Source organism: Schistocerca gregaria, chromosome 1 (assembly GCF_023897955.1).
Source record: "Schistocerca gregaria isolate iqSchGreg1 chromosome 1, iqSchGreg1.2, whole genome shotgun sequence".
In the NCBI taxonomy this organism is placed as follows: domain Eukaryota; kingdom Metazoa; phylum Arthropoda; class Insecta; order Orthoptera; family Acrididae; genus Schistocerca; species Schistocerca gregaria.
This window is the reverse complement of record NC_064920.1, coordinates 526,372,919-526,392,404: the sequence shown is the minus strand read 5'-3', so window position 1 is coordinate 526,392,404 and position 19,486 is coordinate 526,372,919. Positions and strand designations below refer to the sequence as shown.

The 19,486-nt window shown below is 44.2% G+C and overlaps 1 protein-coding gene across 7 annotated transcripts in view; it reads left to right on the top strand.

Annotated features, from left to right (window-relative positions):
- The window catches only part of LOC126354975 (sphingomyelin phosphodiesterase), a 387,938-nt gene that overhangs the window by 166,950 nt on the left and 201,502 nt on the right, over window positions 1-19,486 (top strand). Inside the window, exon 1 of one of the 7 annotated variants that reach the window (XM_050005101.1) lies at window positions 1,651-1,717. The exons of the other annotated variants lie outside the window; for them this stretch is intronic. The gene's annotated coding sequence lies outside the window, so the exon portion shown is untranslated. Of the gene's footprint in view, window positions 1-1,650; window positions 1,718-19,486 lie in introns of those variants that run through there. 7 annotated transcript variants of the gene reach the window in all.

Below are 19,486 nucleotides of genomic sequence, written 5' to 3'. Positions count from 1 at the left end.
ACCTAACTAACTGAAGCGCCTAGAACTACTCGGCCACAGCAGCCAGCGGCAAACACTCAAAATGGGCACAGTGCACAAATGTTCGAACTTGTACATCCGCCGCTGGAGCTCCGGGGATACTTGGCGCGGCATAATCGTTCGTGGTGGCGGCTGTACAAAATGTTCAAATCTGTGTGAATTCCCAAGGGACCAAACTGCTGAGGTCATCGGTTCCAAGACTTACACACTATTTAAACTAACTTATGCTAAGAACAACACAGTGGAGGCCGGCCGGAGTGGCCGAGCGGTTCTAGGAGCTTCAGTCCGGAACCGCGCTGCTGCTACGGTCGCAGGTTCGAATCCTTCCTTGGGCATGGATGTGTGTGATGTCCTTAAGTTAGTCAGGTTTAAGTAGTTCTAAGTTCTAGGGGACTGATGACCTCAGATATTAAGTCCCATAGTGCTCAGAGCCATTTGAACCATTTGAAGACAGTGGAAGAATTTGTATTGAGTTCTGAGTCACAATGAATTATGCGACGCTTAGCGTGTGGCAGATGCCTGCTAAACGATATTTACCAAAATGAGTAATGGCCACATTGAAGTTCAGCGGAGATAGTATGAAGATCTGGGGCTGTTCTTCCTGGTTCGGTCTCAGGCTGTTGCTCTCCTCGATGATGAAATAAAAGAACGAAGTTTTGTAAGTGAATTTAGGCAATAATCTAATTAATACAACGAAAAATCAGCGAAAGTTGCAAATTTCACTTTTTTTTATTTGATGACTAGTTTTGGGTGGGGGCCCATTTTCAAATCATTGAGATAGTCAAAATGGTATTTGCCAAAATATAAGAACCATATATTATGAGAACCATTTTGAGTATTTGGATGATTTGAAAATATGTTTTGGCTCTGAGCACTATGGGACTTAACATCTTAGGTCATCAGCCCCCTAGAACTTAGAACTACTTAAACCTAACTAACGTAAGGACATCACACACATCCATGCCTGAGACAGGATTCGAACGTGCGACAAATATGTTTTGGGAAATACCATTTTGACTATCTGGATGAGTTGAAAATAGGGACTGCTCCGAAAATAGTCATCATGAATATAAAAGTGAAATAAGTGAAATTTGCAACTTTGGCTGTTTTTCCGTTTTGTTGATTAACACCAGGCGCTGTCCTGCAGTTGTTACAGCGTGCTGAAAACTAATAAATTACCTAATTGCAATATTGTAGCAACTGAACATCTTGAAGTATTCTTGTCAGTGAAGAGAGATTAATTTGCAACGTACTTCGAAATAAATAAAAAACATTTGATGAGTTGGTGTGTCCAAAACACCGACCTCAGTCCTATCGAGCACCTATGGAATGAACCAGAAGGTCGGTTGCATGGAAGCTGACTTTGCTGAAAACGCTGTCACTCATTCTCATTGTTCTCTTATTATCAGGAGAGATCTTACCCACCACTAATTATATGACTAGCGTCGTTGGTACGAATCTCCGTGCGTGTCGGGAAATTCTTACCCGCTAGTGCAGTTCTACCTTTCAGTGCAGCCGAACAGGAAAGTGACTCAGAAGTAAATCAGATGCCCGACCCTCTCGGGAAATACGGTTTACGGTGAAGGTTGCGGCTGGGACCGGCGCGGCGCGCCTCCAGAGTCAGACGGCCAGTGAGCGGTGGCTGCTCGCCTTGGCTGCAGCTGTCGTTTCCACGGATCCGCGATCGTCGCTGGCGCTGGTGAGTTTCCGACCAGTGGAAAGGCACTGCTTGCCAAACACTTGTGTTGAACATTCACTGTGAACCTACTCGCTGTTGCGGCCTTTACGGCGATCTGCGGGCTTATGTACACCGTATCACAGTTTCAATTTCTGTTTCGTGAAGTGTTAACTTGCAATCTTTCTCCTAAGTCACAGTGCTGTTGTCGATATTTTGCCACAGTTTCACTATTATTCTGCGGCGATTTTGTTACGACTGTCGGTCTGGTGGTAAGAGTAAAGGAAGATTAGGATCTGACGTCCATTCGACCACAGACTCGTTGGATACACGAAATGGATTCGCAGTTGCGAATACGGACAACCATGAATTGTCCACAGGAATTATGAGAACGAGAATTTGTGCGGACGGGGACTCGAACCCGGATTTCCCGATTATTGCGAGCGCTCGCCTTACCACTAGGCTATCCGAGCACGCTTCGTATCATACCCAAAATTCCATACTTGGTAAACCATGTGTCTACAACGTGGTCTCGTACATCCATTAAGTACATTTCCGTACAGGGGAGCCATTTTGATTGAAAGTCGCTTGCCCGGTGTCGGCGGTGCCTGTTTTGGTGAGTAGTACGAGGCAATGTTCCTTCCAACATGCTAGCATTCAACCGAGTTTCAATTAAAATGTCTCTCCTGTAACGGGATATGTATAATGAATCTATGAGTGCAGGTTGTATACAAATGACTGACGAATTATCGAAGTTTGGGTCTGGCCGTAAGTAGTTTTCGGATAGCCTAATGGTAAGGCGACTGCTCGCAATAAGCGGGAAATCCGGCTTCATTGTCGTCATTCTGTTATACAGCTGATGATTGTTCGTTTTCGCTACTGCGACTATATTTCATGTATTTCATTACGACTGTAACTGTCGCAGTTCCTGTTTCGTCGAACATGCATGCATACATGTGAAAATCACAGGCACTGCAATATCGTGAGATCATTAGAGACGGCGCACAGGATCGGATTGTGGAAGTATGGAGAAGGAAGACGGCCGTGCCCTTTCTATGATACCATCCTGGCGTTAGGTTTATGAGATTTAAGGAAATCATGGAAAAACTAAATCTGCGTGGTTAGAGGCTGCTTTGGACTACCATTGTCCCTCCCAAATATGGGTCGCCTTGTATCTCTATGCATTTCTGTCGTGAAATAACATGCAAACTCACTTTCAACAGCTGTGTAACATCTGTTGCCAGCCATAGTGGCCGAGCGGTTGTAGGCGCTACAGTCTGGAACCGCGCGACCGCTACGGTCGCAGGTTCGAATCCTGCTTCGGGCATGGATGTGTGTGATGTCCTTACGTTAGTTAGGTTTAAGTAGTTCTAAGTTCTACGGGACAGACGACCTCAGATATTAAGTCCTATAGTGCTCAGAGCCGTTTTCTAGTCAAGGTGTGCCACAAATTTCTCTTCTCCCCAATTTTATTCAGTACCTCCTCATTAGTTATGTGATCTACCCATCTATTCTTCAGCATTCTTCTGTAGCACCACATTCTGAAAGCTTCTATTCTCTACTTGTCCAAACTATTTGTCGTCCACGTTTCACTTCCATACATGGCTACACTCCATATAAATACTTTCAGAAACGACTTCCTGATACTTAAATCTATACTCGATGTTACCAAACTTTTCTTCAGAAACGCTTTCCTTGCCATTGCCAGTCTACATTTTATATCCTCTCTACTTTAACCATCATCAGTTATTTTGCTCTCCAAATAGTAAAACTCATCTACTACTTTAAGTGTCTGATTTCTTATTCTAATTCCCTCAGCATCACCCGATTTAATTCGTCTACTTTTCATTATTCTCGTTTTACTTTTTTTGATGTCCGTCTTATATCCTCCTTTCAAGACACTGTCAATTCCGTTCAACTGCTCTTTCAGGTCCTTTGCTGTCTCTGATTGAATTACAGTGTCTTCGCAAACCTCAAAGTTTTTATTTCTTCTCCATGGATTTTAATTCTTACTCCGAATTTTTCTTTTGTTTCCTTTACTGTTTGCTCAGTATACAGATTGAATAACATCGGGGATCAGCTACAACCCTGTCTCACTCCCTACCCAACCACTGCTTCCCTTTCATGCCCATCGACTCTTATAACTGCCATCTGGTTTCTGTACAAATTGTAAATAGCCTTTCGCTCCCTTATTTGACCCCAGCCACCTTCAGAATTTGAAAGAGAGTATTCCAGTCTCCATTGTCAAAATCTTTCCCTAAGTCAACAAATGCTAGAAACGTAGGTTTGCCTTTCCTTAACTTACCTTCTGCCACATGCTTTCTTTTGGATTGGAATTATTATATTCTTCTTGAAGTCTGAGGGTATTTCGCCAGTCTCAAACATCCTACTCCCACGGCTATCAGTAGTTCTAATGGAATGTTGTCTATTCCCGGGGCCTTTTTTCGACTTTGATCTTTCAGTGCTCTGTCAAACTTTTCACGCAGTATCATATCTCCCATTTCATCTTCTTCTACGTCCTCTTCCATTCCCATAATACTAACCTCAAGTACATCGCCCTTGTATAGACCCTCTATATACTCCTTACACCTTTCTGCTTTCCCTTCTTTGCTTAGAACTATACTATGCTAAGCGTTCACTATGCTGTTTGTAGTGGCTTACCCGTACTCCGCGTTTTTTTATTCATTATTAAACCTACTCCTGCATTACCCCTATTTCATTTTGTATTTATAACCTGGTATTCACCAGACCAGAAGTCTTATTCCTCCTGCCAACGAACTTCATTAATTCCCACTGTATCTAAATTTCACCTATCCATTTCCCTTTTTAAATTTTCTGACCTACCTGCTAGATTAAGGGGTCTGACATCCCACGCTCAGATACGTGTAACACCAGTTTTCTTTCTCCTGATAACGACCTCCTCCTGAGTAGTCCCCGCCTGGAAATCCGAATGCGGGACTATTTTACCTCCGGAATATTTTACCCAAGAGGACGCCATCATCATTTAACCATACAGTAAAGCTGCATGACCTCAGGGAAAATTACGGCTGTAGTTTCCCCTTGTTTTCAGCCGTTCGTAGTGCCAGCAAAGCAAGGCCGTTTTGGTTAATGCTACAAGGCCAGGTCAGTCAATCATCCAGACTGTTGCCCCTGCAACTACTGAAAAGGCTGCTGCCCCTCTTCAGGAATCACATGTTTGTCTGGCCTCTCAACAGATACCCCTCCGTTGTGGTTGCACCTACGGTACGGCTATCTGTGTCGCTGAGGCACGCAAGCCTCCCCACCAACGGCAAGGTCCATGGTTCTGGGTGGGGGTGGGGTGGGGGCCACTGCACTACATTGCTCGAACGCAACTGACGAACGTGACGCTCTCCATTGTTTCTTATCGCCATTGTTTTTCCTGCTGGATACAGAACGACGCGTTTCTCATCTTATCACAGGACCGCCCATATTTTGCAGCAGTTCAAGGCCCGAGGGAGACAAAGAAGTTGCCTAGTAACAACTAGAGCTGCAAACTGCCCTGTTTTTATTGTAGTTGTCGTGCTCTCGTCTCCACTGGACACGGAATGTCTACAACCTTGCAACATGTCATTGAACAAAGAGGACTTGCGCGGACACAGAACGTCCAGAACCTTACAAAACGTCATGGAACAAAGAAGAATAACAGACAGAAGTATGCAGTCACACAGTTGTCTCTCCTCCTCCTTTCTCCACTTACTATATTTTGATAGACGATCTCACGGACGCGTGTTCTCTCTAGTAATCGAACGTCCAATGCAGTTTCAAACATCGTCTTCTTCTTATTTCTGAAATGGCTCCTGACAATTGCCATTTTATCTAGACCTGATAATAATGATACTTGACCCACTTGAAGGAAAGTCTTGGTCTGCTCTCCGTTATAGGCGTGCACTGTGATAGTTTGTGTAAACTTTGTACGATGTGGTGTGCCCCCATGCACCGAGGACCTCACGCAATATTTCGTTAGTAAGGTGCAATTCATATTCCTTGTGTTGCTGTTTTTTCTTTTTCTTTTCCAGGAGGTTTAGTACATCGAAATAATCCTGGGGGCAACTGTGGACATAGCTGTGGTAATCGTGGAGCCACTAAGCACCCTAGCCGCCAAGCCGTATATAAAAGCCAAATGTGGCAAATGAAATGATAATTAAATAAAGACCCTGAGCTGTCGACAGTCGCTGATATAGATCAACGGGGACAGTTGAAAATGTGTGCTCCGACCGGGACTCGAACTCGGGATTTCCTGCTTACATGGCAGACGCTCTATCCATCTGAGCCACCGAGGGCCCAGAGGATAGTGCGACTGCAGGGATTTATCCCTTGCACGCTCCCCGTGAGACCCACCTCCCCAACCTAATGTTCACACACTACATTGGTAGTGCCCCTGCCCATTACACTCATTACTCGCGGCAGACCAACTTAACGAGTCTCGTAAGAGTTCTGGCAATGCGTGTGCATCCAGCAAAGAAGCAGAAGGTCAATGGCCGGCTATCCTTAACTATATGAAGATGGTACGATCTTTATATAAATGCTGCAAAGCATTAACAATAAGTGTTCTATGAGATGCCAGAGTTATGAGAGGTTACTACGAGCGGACGATCTGGACATGTGTCCGTCAGAAAAATATATATATACTCCTGGAAATGGAAAAAAGAACAAATTAACACCGGTGTGTCAGACCCACCATACTTGCTCCGGGCACTGCGAGAGGGCTGTACAAGCAATGATCACACGCACGGCACAGCGGACACACCAGGAACCGCGGTTTTGGCCGTCGAATGGCGCTAGCTGCGCAGCATTTGTGCACCGCCGCCGTCAGTGTCAGCCAGTTTGCCGTGGCAAACGGAGCTCCATCGCAGTCTTTAACACTGGTAGCATGCCGCGACAGCGTGCACGTGAACCGTATGTGCAGTTGACGGACTTTGAGCGAGGGCGTATAGTGGGCATGCGGGAGGCCGGGTGGACGTACCGCCGAATTGCTCAACACGTGGGGCGTGAGGTCTCCACAGTACATCGATGTTGTCGCCAGTGGTCGGCGGAAGGTGCACGTGCCCGTCGACCTGGGACCGGACCGCAGCGACGCACGGATGCACGCCAAGACCGTAGGATCCTACGCAGTGCCGTAGGGGACCGCACCGCCACTTCCCAACAAATTAGGGACACTGTTGCTCCTGGGGTATCGGCGAGGACCATTCGCAACCGTCTCCATGAAGCTGGGCTACGGTCCCGCACACCGTTAGGCCGTCTTCCGCTCACGCCCCAACATCGTGCAGCCCGCCTCCAGTGGTGTCGCGACAGGCGTGAATGGAGGGACGAATGGAGACGTGTCGTCTTCAGCGATGAGAGTCGCTTCTGCCTTGGTGCCAATGATGGTCGTATGCGTGTTTGGCGCCGTGCAGGTGAGCGCCACAATCAGGACTGCATACGACCGAGGCACACAGGGCCAACACCCGGCATCATGGTGTGGGGATCGATCTCCTACACTGGCCGTACACCTCTGGTGATCGTCGAGGGGACACTGAATAGTGCACGGTAAATCCAAACCGTCTTCGAACCCATCGTTCTACCATTCCTAGACCGGCAAGGGAACTTGCTGTTCCAACAGGACAATGCATGTCCGCATGTATCCCGTGCCACCCAACGTGCTCTAGAAGGTGTAAGTCAACTACCCTGGCCAGCACGATCTCCGGATCTGTCCCCCATTGAGCATGTTTGGGACTGGATGAAGCGTCGTCTCACGCGGTCTGCACGTCCAGCACGAACGCTGGTCGAACTGAGGCGCCAGGTGGAAATGACATGGCAAGCCGTTCCATAGGACTACATCCAGCATCTCTACGATCGTCTCCATGGGAGAATAGCAGCCTGCATTGCTGCGAAAGGTGGATATACACTGTACTAGTGCCGACATTGTGCATGCTCTGTTGCCTGTGTCTATGTGCCTGTGGTTCTGTCAGTGTGATCATGTGATGTATCTGACCCCAGGAATGTGTCAATAAAGTTTCCTCTTCCTGGGACAATGAATTCACGATGTTCTTATTTCAATTTCCAGGAGTGTATATATGGAATATAATGACTTATCTTTCATTTGCTAAGTATGCCTATCAGTAGTTAGTGCCTGCAGTAGTTAGAATATTTTATTTAGCTGGCAGTATTGGCGCTCACTGTATTGTAGTAGTTCGAGTAACGAAGATTTTGCCATTCTAGATGAGCTTGAGTCAACGAACAGTCTAAGGAATATTCACAGAGTCGCAGTAATTCACACTGCTGGCAGAATGACGCTAGATTCGTTACGAAAAGCGAAGAATCGTAAGTTCTTTATTGAAGAAATACGATCCAAAAACAGAAAACTGCAGATGAACAACTGGCAGATAAATTGCGGATGAATTGTAGCTCATGCTGGGGTGTCGTACAATGAACTGTGTCATGCTCTAGTTAAAATAGCAGCCCGATCACTGTAAATAGTGAGTTAACAAAAATGGCTCTGAGCAGTATGGGACTTAACATCTGAGGTCGTCAGTCCCCTAGAACTTAGAACTACTTAAACCTAACTAACCTAAGGACATCACACACATCCATGCCCGAGGCAGGATTCGAACCTGCGACCGTAGCAGTCACGCGGTTCCGGACTGAGCGCCTAGAACCGCACGACCACCACGGCCGACAGTGAGATAACAGCAAACACCTCTAAGTTCAGTAAAGAAAAGACTAGGAGCCGAATTCAGGAAATTATTAATGGAATAAAAACCACTTTAGTTTTATAATTGTTTTCCATTTTTCTAGGAACCCACCCTCTATGTTAGCTTCTTTGTTTCAGTCTCATGCGTTATCTGGTGTGGGACTGATCCCCGTAACTAACTGGCCCGACCACCATACATTCATTTCTTAATTAAATGATTAATACCACTTTTCATAGGTTTACCTTGTTTTCCGTATGTCAACCCCTTGTTTCTAAAAGCTAGTTCCTCCTCCTCTTGTTCGCAGTCGATGGCATTTGATGATAGAGATTTGAGCTTCCGAAACCAGTTGCGCAATAAAAAAGACAAATTTCTTACAACTGAAGCGAATTTTAATTGTTTTAAGATATTCCTCAGTCGCTATATTCTCCTAATCAAATACTTCGTAATTTAGAAATGAATGGTAATTTGAGTGGCAACACACTAAATAGTTACACGGTCGGGGCCGTGAACATAGCGACGGAAACTGAACACAGAGGGTCTGGTGTCCATACCACAAAAAAAAAAAAACTGCATTTATGTAGAACTGTGATAAAACCCGTCAGATCTCTAAAAAACAATCCTAATTTTTAAAATTTCATTTTTTTTAGTACCATGCAATGAAGTACGTACCTGACGTGCTACTCGCAGCCTCCCCAGTAACCGCGTTATTCACATTGTTGATACCTTATTTAAATTGACTAAATAATGTAGTCACGCTGAAAGTAAAAAAAAGTCTTATTTAATCTTGATTTCGCTATTGCTAGAAAATCTTGGTTTATACAAGGAAAATTACAATGTCAAATTTTGCATCCAAGTAGAGATAACATTACTACAACGTTTATACTTTTGAAACAAGTTTCCGGAGATGCTGCTCGACGTCGGACGCCTTGTTACGCCTGGTGCTCCGATTCATAAGGGGGTCAGTCAGTAAATGGCTTAAATGGCTCTGAGCACTATGGGACTTAACATCTATGGTCATCAGTCCCCTAGAACTTAGAACTACTTAAACCTAACTAACCTAACGACATCACACAACACCCAGTCATCACGAGGCAGAGAAAATCCTGACCCCGCAGGGAATCGAACCCGGGATCAGTAAATGGTGTCACTAACGAAGCCACCGATAGCAGCTGGTGCCGCTCATATTCAGCGAATTACGGATCTTGTACACTCCAACTGTCATCTTTCGGGCAGCTTGTAGAAGAAGTCTGAATCTCAACTGAATCGTGTCAAGGCATTTTAACCAAAGAAATTAATTGTGCAGTTAATTGCAAGCAAGTTTGTTTACAGCTGAAGAGCCGAAAAAATATCGAATGGACAGATGAAATGCATTATTTAAATAAGCTCACGATGATAATTCATGTTAGGATTCATCACAGGAGACGACTGTTGTGTTTGCGGCTATCACACTGCGACCGATCATCGCATTGAGTTGGCAACGGACCTCAGTCACGAGACAGTCACGATCGAAATAAAAAGTGATGGGTATGTGCATTTACTGTTTTTGCCTGAATGTCAAGCAGTGAACTCGCATTATTGTGTAAACGTTTGAAAAGATCGTGCGATAATACTTACAAAAAAATTTGGGCAACACAACTTGAGATTCCATCACCGTGACACTGTAGCCACCCATTCAAATCTGTCAATTCGCAAGGTTCTTTTCGTCAAAAGTCAGGTAACTCCTCTTCCTCACCCACTCTACGTTACAGAATCATTTGTTGTGTTTCTTTTTTTTTTCCAAAGTTAAAATCAGTGCTGAAAGGACGTATTTTCGACACTGTCTTTGATGATGTGAGGTACATTCCAGGAGAAGCATTCAAGGACTGTATAGCGGAGTGGCAACACCACTAGGAAAAGGGTGTGAATAAAGAAGGGAAGTAATTTCAAGTAAGCAGGAACTAACCATCTGTATGTATCGTAGCAGTGGACATATTATCAAAATATAATGCATTGTTTTAACAGACTTAGAAATACCTTGTTCAGTTAATTATACGCCCCTCGTGCTGTTTACTGTTTATCCAAATCTATCCCAAGCGAAGAAGGAAGGAAGTTGAGGGTTTAATTACACTTTTATGACAAGGTGATTAGAGACGAAGCAGAAGTAGAGGGCGCGATAAAGTCCTTGCGTTTTCAAATGAGTTACGCAGGCAGTAGCCCTGAGTAATTCAGGGAAACTACAGCAACCCAAACCTGGATTGTTGCTCTGCGATTTGAACCCACTCCTCCTGAATACGAGTTTTGTGCGTTAGCGGTTTGCTGTCTCACTCTGCCAAACTCTTACCCAACAATAAAGCAAAATTAGCCCCAAAAATTCAGAGATACCAGTATGGACATGCGTGGTGCAGATTGATTCCTTAATCAACGAAGAAGCTGCAACGAAAGTACGAAGACTGAGCTCACTGTTTCCCATTAAACGTGGCGTGTTAAGCTTGGTAGCGTCTTTGGTTAAGCACCTTGAAGTGCTCAAAGTTTCTCAGCGTAGGACTGTTGTACTGAAGCACAGAATTTGTTCTACGTCGACTGAAAGCCGGTGAGCGAGCAGTTGGCTTTCTAGGCTGCAAATAATTGGCGGGGAAGTTGAGTGGCGACGGTGAGGGCAAGTCGTGACTGTCAGGTTGGCGGCTCGGGAGGCCGTAGCTGCGAAGGTTTGCACTCGCTGCCCGTCGAACACTGCTAACGAGTACCTTCCAAACCGTCCCCCATTGCTGCTCATCTTAGCCTCCTCCAAAGTCACGCAACTGTCGTTATACTGAGTTGTCAAACATCATATCGAGTAACGGTCCCGTCAAGGATCGACTGCAGTTGGAAATGTATTTTCCACGTCAGAAGCTAATCAAGAACAGGCAGACCACGATAAAATCTAAATTACCCTTATCCTGCAGAGTGTGAAAACCGATTACTTGCAGTTACGAGCGTAGTCGATAATTGTCCTCCTATAACTCCCATAACATTAAATGCATTTTCCTGCAATGAGGAACTATTTATGCGATGAGGACGTTTCATCCTAGTTATGTTGGTGCTTGCTTTCCCAGTAAAGTATGGTTCTGAATGGAATGTGTTTCCTTTTTCATTTTGATAATTTGTGTGTCACAGACAGTGCCGCCTTATTCAAAACATAATCTTAACTGGTTTCAAGGAGTTGAATAAACGCTTTTAATTACCTCTCGCCATGTGGGGTCAACAGGCGCTATTATCTTCTATGTCATGATGAAATGTTGAGAACTAATAAAAAGAGTGTCAACCTATGAAATGCGGGGACGGCACCCCGTTGTTTGGTGCGGTTCTTAGAATATGAATGGCTATAAAATCGGAATGAATACATACCATTAACCATTAGAGTCTCAGGGTATATCCATCACAGACAATCTCACTTAGATCCTTCCTTCTAACATTTTTTACAGTGCATTTCGATTCGGCATACATTTGGCATCTCGCTTCTGTACGACCTAAAATGAAAATCCTAAGGTATCTGGGCTTAACACCCGTCTCCCCCACCCGATTTTCAATAAAGCACCGCGTTTATGACGCGCATTCGGCTCAGAACTGACCGGATTGATAGACAGTCGGAAACTTCACCACATCCGGGGTCTGCAAATGCCTACTTTCCTAGAAATCGAGAAAAGAAACATTTTTGACAGTCACTTCTTTATCCACAAGGTAACCAGTGTGTAACGAAAGCGCCACTGACAAAGCGACCAAGGCAGCTTTCTGGTGAGCAGCAGACAGCCTATGTTCGATTCCCAAATGCATTCTTTTTTCACGTTTGTATTTTTTTCCGTTTCAAAACTGGTACGAATAGAAGGGTTAATGAGATAAGTAAACCAATAAAGAATAATAACAAGGTTGGCAAATAAATTTCTCAAACGACTTGTATCATTAAAGAATTACAATTTGAAGCCTCGTTCCGAGTAAGAGTGCTAAGAAGATGAGCATTCGACTCACGTTATCGCTTAACGAAGAGAAAAGAATCCTTGTAGCATGTGGTTGTATACATAAAATAACGCATTCATACACAACATAACTTTCCATAACACCGTCTGGAAAATTGTTACCTAAGTTTTCCTGTGCCTATAATAAACTAATAATTAATTTGGACTGAATCTAACAAGGCCAGGCGTTTTGACTGTTATAAATCTCCTGGAGTTCATGGATGAACAATGTTTCCTAGTTTTTCAGTATGTATGAATTTATACGTAGATCATGAGCATCTTTCGTGACAATAAACTAGGGTTTTCAGCAACATAGCTAAACCCTTGACTATAGCGATTACACACCGGAAGCCACAGCACAACACTGAAATACATCCAAATATTTGAACACAATTCATTACTCACACTAGGAACTGCAGGCTGTTAATTTGACTGTTACGTGAGCTACACGTGCTTCACACAACATACTTGCTCAACAAAACAGTGAACTCAGGTCACGCACTTATCGACAGCGAAACATTTGTTACCAGCTATGGAAACAGAAAATTCCTAGAGGGGGACGAAATTAGCATCGGGGACGATAATACGGCCTCTTACCTTGTAATAAGAATGTTTTAACTATCACATTTCCGGTCGGATAAAATCTGTGAACGGGTTGGAGACTCGAAAGTGCGACTTTCTTCCAGGAATGTCAGTCGTGCAAGGTATGTAGGAGAACTTCTGTGAAGTTTGGAAAGTTGGTTGAGATAATGGCGAAAGGAGGGCTGCGAGGGCGGGTCGTGAATGGAGCTGACGTAGCTCAGCCTGGAGAGCACTTACCCCGAAATGCGAAGATCCCTGGTTGGAGTTGTCAAGTGGCTGCCGGCACGGTAGCTCAGTGTGTTCGGTCAGAGAGTTAGTTACCCTCTGTAACAAAAAACTGAGTGACTGAATCAATGAAGAACCTAAACGGGGTCATCGTACGTCCGCCCCGAACAAACTCAACGAACAATGTAGAACGAAATGAAATTTAAAAAAATGTGGCTAGCGTTGCTGCCTCTGGATCACGGGGTCCCGGGTTCGGTTTCCGGCCGTGTTGAGCCTGATTGGACTGTGTAAGAAAATTGGAATGTGTAAAAAAATTGGAAATCTGTATGGGCGCCGTTGACTGCGCAGTTGAGTGCCCCACAAACCAAATATCATCATCTCTGATTGGAGTCCCCGTAAGACACACAATTTTATCTGCCAGTTAGTGTCAGATCAGAGAATACTCAGCCTGCCGGCCACGGTGGTCTAGCGGCTCTAGGCGCTCAGTCCGGAGCCGCGCGACTGCTACGATCGCAGGTTCGAATCCTGCCTCGGGCGTGGATGTGTGTAATGTCCTTAGGTTAGTTAGGTTTAAGTAGTTCTAAGTTCTAGGGGACTGATGACCATAGATGTTAAGTCCCATAGTGCTCAGAGTCATACTCAGCTGCAGAATTATTCACTTTCTGGAACACTGTTCTTCACATCTGCTTATCAATGATCCGCATTAGACAGCCACATCTTTTGATACATCATGCACAGACTGGAACAGGGAATTCCAAACCAGATCCACTAAGACACCAGGGATAGTTAAGTAGTTGTAATTATCTCCTCGAGAATAAAGTTGCGTAAATACTTTTTGTTTACAAAATGGCGAAGCCTGTTTCTGAGTTATCAATGGGCTGCGCCATTTTGTTCTGGCTCCTGTAGCGACGTGCTGCTGTAACGTGCCGCGGTAATTTCAGTGTTTACCAGGACGGCCGACAATTACCTACAGGCCAAAAAAAAAACTGGTTACGTACCGGAAGTTTTAACAGCCGATAGGTCATCAGTAAACTACAACGAAAGCACCGTCTTTCGTTCCCGTTGTTGCAACTACAAGTGCATAATGTGCGACCGGCTGTAGAACTGCCGGTGCTGCGCAGGTACTTCCTGTTGCGCCCACGTTGAGTATAATTTCCTCCCCGCGCGGATCCTTCGGAAAACTACCGCGGCGCCGTGAAAGCCAGATGGCTCGGTGCGCTAACCTCTTTTCGGCGCGCTGTTATTTATCTTGCGAGGAGAGGTAAATAACGTTATCGCAATCGTCAGCTGCTCGGCAAGGTCGGAGAAAGCCCCGGCGCCTCCAGGTGTGCTGAGCTGCGCTGAGCTCAGCCGAGCCGAGCGCGGCCGTGACTCAGCGGCCGCCCTCCGCCGGAATCCCGGTCAGCCGGCCGCGCAAGAACACACGCCGACCCCCAGCCATTGTGCGCCAGTCCCGACACTGGCCTTGGCCCACATCTCGCGTATTTTCGTCACTAGAGCGAGACTGCGTTTTCTTCCTTGGCCCCCCTTTCTTTTTTCTCACATTCCGTCTCGACACGCCTCTTTTTACGTGACATTCGATCTGAAGGTTGCTGGATCGATACCTCCCTGTACGTAAATACTCCACAAGCAGAGGGTTCATTGTACAAATATTATCAATTTTCTTCCATATTATATTCGTAAAAAAATGCAGTAAATGAAGCAGGCAAAAAGGAATACAAACGTCTCAAAAATGAGATCGACAGGAATTGCAAAATGGCTAAGCAGGGATGGCTAGAGGACAAATGTAAGGATGTAGAGGCTTATCCCACTAGGGGTAAGATAGATACTGCCTACAGGAAAATTAAAGAGACCTTTGAAGAAAGAAGAACCACTTCCATGAATATCAAGAGCTTTCATGGAAACCCAGTTCTAAGCAAAGAAGGGAAAGCAGAAAAGTAGAAGGAGTATATAGGACAATATTATGGAAATGGAAGAGGATGTAGATGAAGATGAAATGGGAGATACGATACTGCGCGAAGAGTTTGGCAGAGCACTGAAAGACCTGAGTCGAAACAAGGCCCCCGAAGTAGACAACATTCCATTAGAACTACTGACAGCCTTCGGAGAGCCAGCCCTGACAAAACTCTACCATTTGGTGAGCAAGATGTACGAGACAGGCGAAATACCCTCAGACTTCAAGAAGCATATAATAATTCCAAAGTACTAACGCGAATTTTTTACAGACGAATGGGAAAACTGATTGAAGCCGACCTCGGGGAAGATCAGTTTGCATTCCGTAGAAATGTTGGAACACGTGAGGCAATACTGACCCTACGACTTATCTTAGAAGAAAGATTATGAAAAGGCAAACCTACGTTTCTAGCTTTTGACAATGTTGATTGGAATACCCTCTCTCAAATTCTGAAGGTGGCAGGGATAAAATACAGAGAGCGAAAGACTATTTACAATTTGTACAGAGAGCAGATGGCAGTTATAAAAGTCGAGGGGTATGAAAGGGAAGCAGTGGTTGGGAAGGGAGTGAGACAGGGTTGTAGCCTATCCCCGATGTTATTCAGTCTGTATATTGAGCAAGCAGTAAAGGAAAGAAAAGAAAAATTTTGATTAGGAATTAAAATCCATGGAGAATAAATAAAAACCTTGAGGTTCGCCGATGACACTTTAATTCTGTCAGAGACAGCAAAGGACCTGGGAGAGCAGTTGAACAGAATGGACAGTGTCTTGAAAGGAGGGTATAAGATGAACATCAACAAAAGCAAAACGAGGGTAATGGAATGTAGTCTAATTAATTCTGATGATGCTGAGGGAATTAGGTTAGGAAATAAGACACTTACAGTAGTAAAGGAGTTTTCCTATTTGGTGAGCAAAATAACTGATGATGGTCGAAGTAGAGAGGATATAAAATGTAGACTGGCAATGGTAAGGAAAGCGTTTCTGAAGAAGAAAAATTTGTTAACATCGAGTATAGATTTAAAATTCAGAAGGTCGTTTAGGAAAGTATTAGTGTGGAGTGTAGCCATGTATGGAAGTGAAACATGGAAGATAAATAGTTTAAACAAGAAGAGAATAGAAGCTTTCGAAATGTGGCCCTACAGAAGAATGCTGAAGATTAGATGGATAGATCAAATAACTAATGAAGAGGTATTGAATATAATTGGGGAAAAGTGAAGTTTGTGGCACAACTTGACCAGAAGAGGGGATCGGTTGGTAGGACATGTTCTGAGGCATCAAGGGATCACCAATTTAGTGTTGGAGGGCAGCGTGGAGGGGAAAAATCGTAGAGGGAGACCAAGAGATGAATACACTAAGCAAATTCAGAAGGATGTAGGCTGCAGTAGGTAGAGGGAGAGGAAGAAGCTTGCACAGGATAGAGTGGCATGGAGAGCTGCATCAAACCAGTCTCAGGACTGAAGACCACAACAACAACAACAACATTGTGTTTGTGTATTGAACGAGGCAAAAAATGACAGTTGTGTCTCTGCATGCGTCCTTTCACAGAAAGAAAGTATTATTTGCACAAAAGCGACCAGTAAGAAGAATACGTGGTGTTCACCCACAGACGTCAAACAGGCACCTCTTCAAGGAGCCATGCATTTTAACTGCACCGTCACAGTACGTATTTATCCCAATAAAGTTCGTCATAAATAATTCACTAAAATTTGAGAAGGACATTGATGAACATACCTATAACACTAGAGGGACATTAACCTTTATTACCCATTGTTTAAGCTCTTAGTGGTTCAGAGAGGCGTTCTATGTGCAGCAATAAAATTTTTTGGAGCGTTTGCCCAATGACATTAAATGTCTGACAGGTAGTGAAGCAAGGTTTAAATCTAATTTGAAAATCATGTCGTCTGGACAACTCCTATTCCGTTGAAGATTTTCTACTTTAGAAGTGTAGCTGCATAAGCAGGATTGAAATGATAATGTGTTCATTAATGTTAACATTAATCATGTAGACATATAATGTAAAATGACTTGTTCGACGTAATTACGATAAAAGAATCCTTCACATCATCTCTAGAACACGTAACTAACTAACTAATCACAATTATACACAGGGTAAATGATAACTGTCTACAACGTACCACACTGGTATAGGGTCTGGAAAAACCGACCAGTTAATATAGATACTGGTGCTTTAGCTGTCAGTAGCCGCTATGTTCGGTATTTGTTTGGTCTCGGTCCTAACAGTTCTTGTTTTTTGTTACAAACTGGTATATCAATTTGCATAGCGGTGGTGCTGAAATTTTTAGTTCTTAAATGAAACTGTTTTTCTTAATGAAAGATTTAAATTTATTCGTAAAATTTTCATTCCTTTGAAATATTGGCGTTTTACAGAAAATGGAAGAAGCGATCTGCGATGTTTTAATGACAACGCCGACAGTTGCAAACGAGCAAGGAACACACTACATACGAATCAGTGCAGCATTACTGAAACAATAATGTAGATTAAACGTTTTTGGAAGAGGGCTGTCAACAGCCGTCAAGTAATGTATAAAATAAATGTTTGACCATCAGCTGTTTCTATTTAATAATGTATGTATAATTATTTAATACTGTAGATACTGCCATGTGACATGGCCTATTAGGCGATTCGCGTGCACTTGCATCGTACAAAACCTGCCAACATTTGGTCTCTCATTGCTGGTACGATAATTCATTCGCGGTTTATAATAACACTGGAAAGTAGCTGACCTCCTGCCTGTATGTACATAATATGTCTTTATCTGCGTGTAGCCCTTTGAAGCGGACAATATTTGAAGTTATCCAATCGGGCCGTTGCATGCGCAGATTCATTCTGCACGCCAGAAACTGTGTCGCCAAACGTGTCCTCCGTTTGATTTCCTAAGACCCAAATAGAGGCCGGCCGTGGTGGCCGAGCGGTTCTAGGCGCTTCAGTCTGGAGCCGCGCGACCGCTACGGTCGCAGGTTCGAATCCTGCCTCGGGCATGGACGTGTGTGATGTCCTTAGCTTAGTTAGGTTTAAGTAGTTCTAAGTTCTAGGGGACTGATGACCACAGATGTTAAGTCCCATAGTGCTCAGAGCCATTTTTTTTTAACCCAAATAGAGAGCGATACAAAAATTGGAAGTGGGACGGTAGTAAGAATCGAACCCGAGCCAAAGGCTGAGCAGTCTCTTGCACTATCATCTGCGCTGTGAGAACAGCTCACACTAATTGTATCTGCCAAGCTACTTGAATTTGCGCTCGCAATGGCCTGATTGGCTAACTTCAGTGCTAATTACCTCGGAAACGGCGCAACAATCGAATCTTTTTCAGAACAATTATTTCTCAGCACAGTCTGCCCTGCAACACCCTTACAAGCTTTTCAGGCTGTTTCTGACCACCCTGTGGTGATTCAGGTGCTCCTACCACTGGGTTGATAGCAACCCGCAACACCTTCAAATACCACTCACAAGATTTTCATATTCTCTCGCTCACTAGATGCAAACTATTATTAGTCCTGCAAAAAACACGAACATGATATTTTTGTAGGACATTTAACGTCGTTAAATTTTGTACTCGGACGTGTTTTCGATAGTGGCTGTCGTTTTCGAATTATTCAAGAAGAATTTACATGACTGTTTTGTACCAGTTCTGCACCCTCTACAACACCCCAAAGCAACAGTGTGCTCTTTTAAGGGGCTGATATGTATACATGTGGTCAAATGTAAAGGAGACTACAGTTATATGTAAAAAGAAATTTTAATAATATTGTAGTTACGGTTCATTTCGAACAGTACAACTATACATAATTACCAATAAAACTAATACACCGATCTCAACAGTTGGGGAGGGGAGTGGATGGCTTCAGTATGGAACTTTTGTGGTTACTGACACCTCCAGCTTTCCATGGTGCTTTGCATTTCCTTGTTTGCAGGTGAACCTCTGATTTTCCGTAGGTTGTTTTAAAGGGCTGAAGATAAGCGAGTCTCATGAGGAGGTACCAGGACTGTAAAGAGGATGTTCCTGACCACATGTTGTCCTGGAAAAGCACGATCCCTTTCGAGACCTTGCCCATCACGTGTTCTTGATGACTCTTAGTAACGTATTCGCAATACTACTCAGCGTTCGGTGTTGCACCCCGTTGTTGGTAGTCAATGAAAATACGTCCTTCCTTGTTGGAGAAAAAACGGCCTCTGGAACAGAGTGTGCTTTTTTTGGACGAGGGGAGCCGGGATACAGCCACTCCATTCAGATCCGTCTGGAGGCAGAGCCGACGTTGTGACACCACGCCACAATCTGAGCAATGAAATCTATTCCTTTTTCCGTGTATCTCAACGGATCGCTCAGGCAAACACACATTCTCGCCGTCCTCTGATT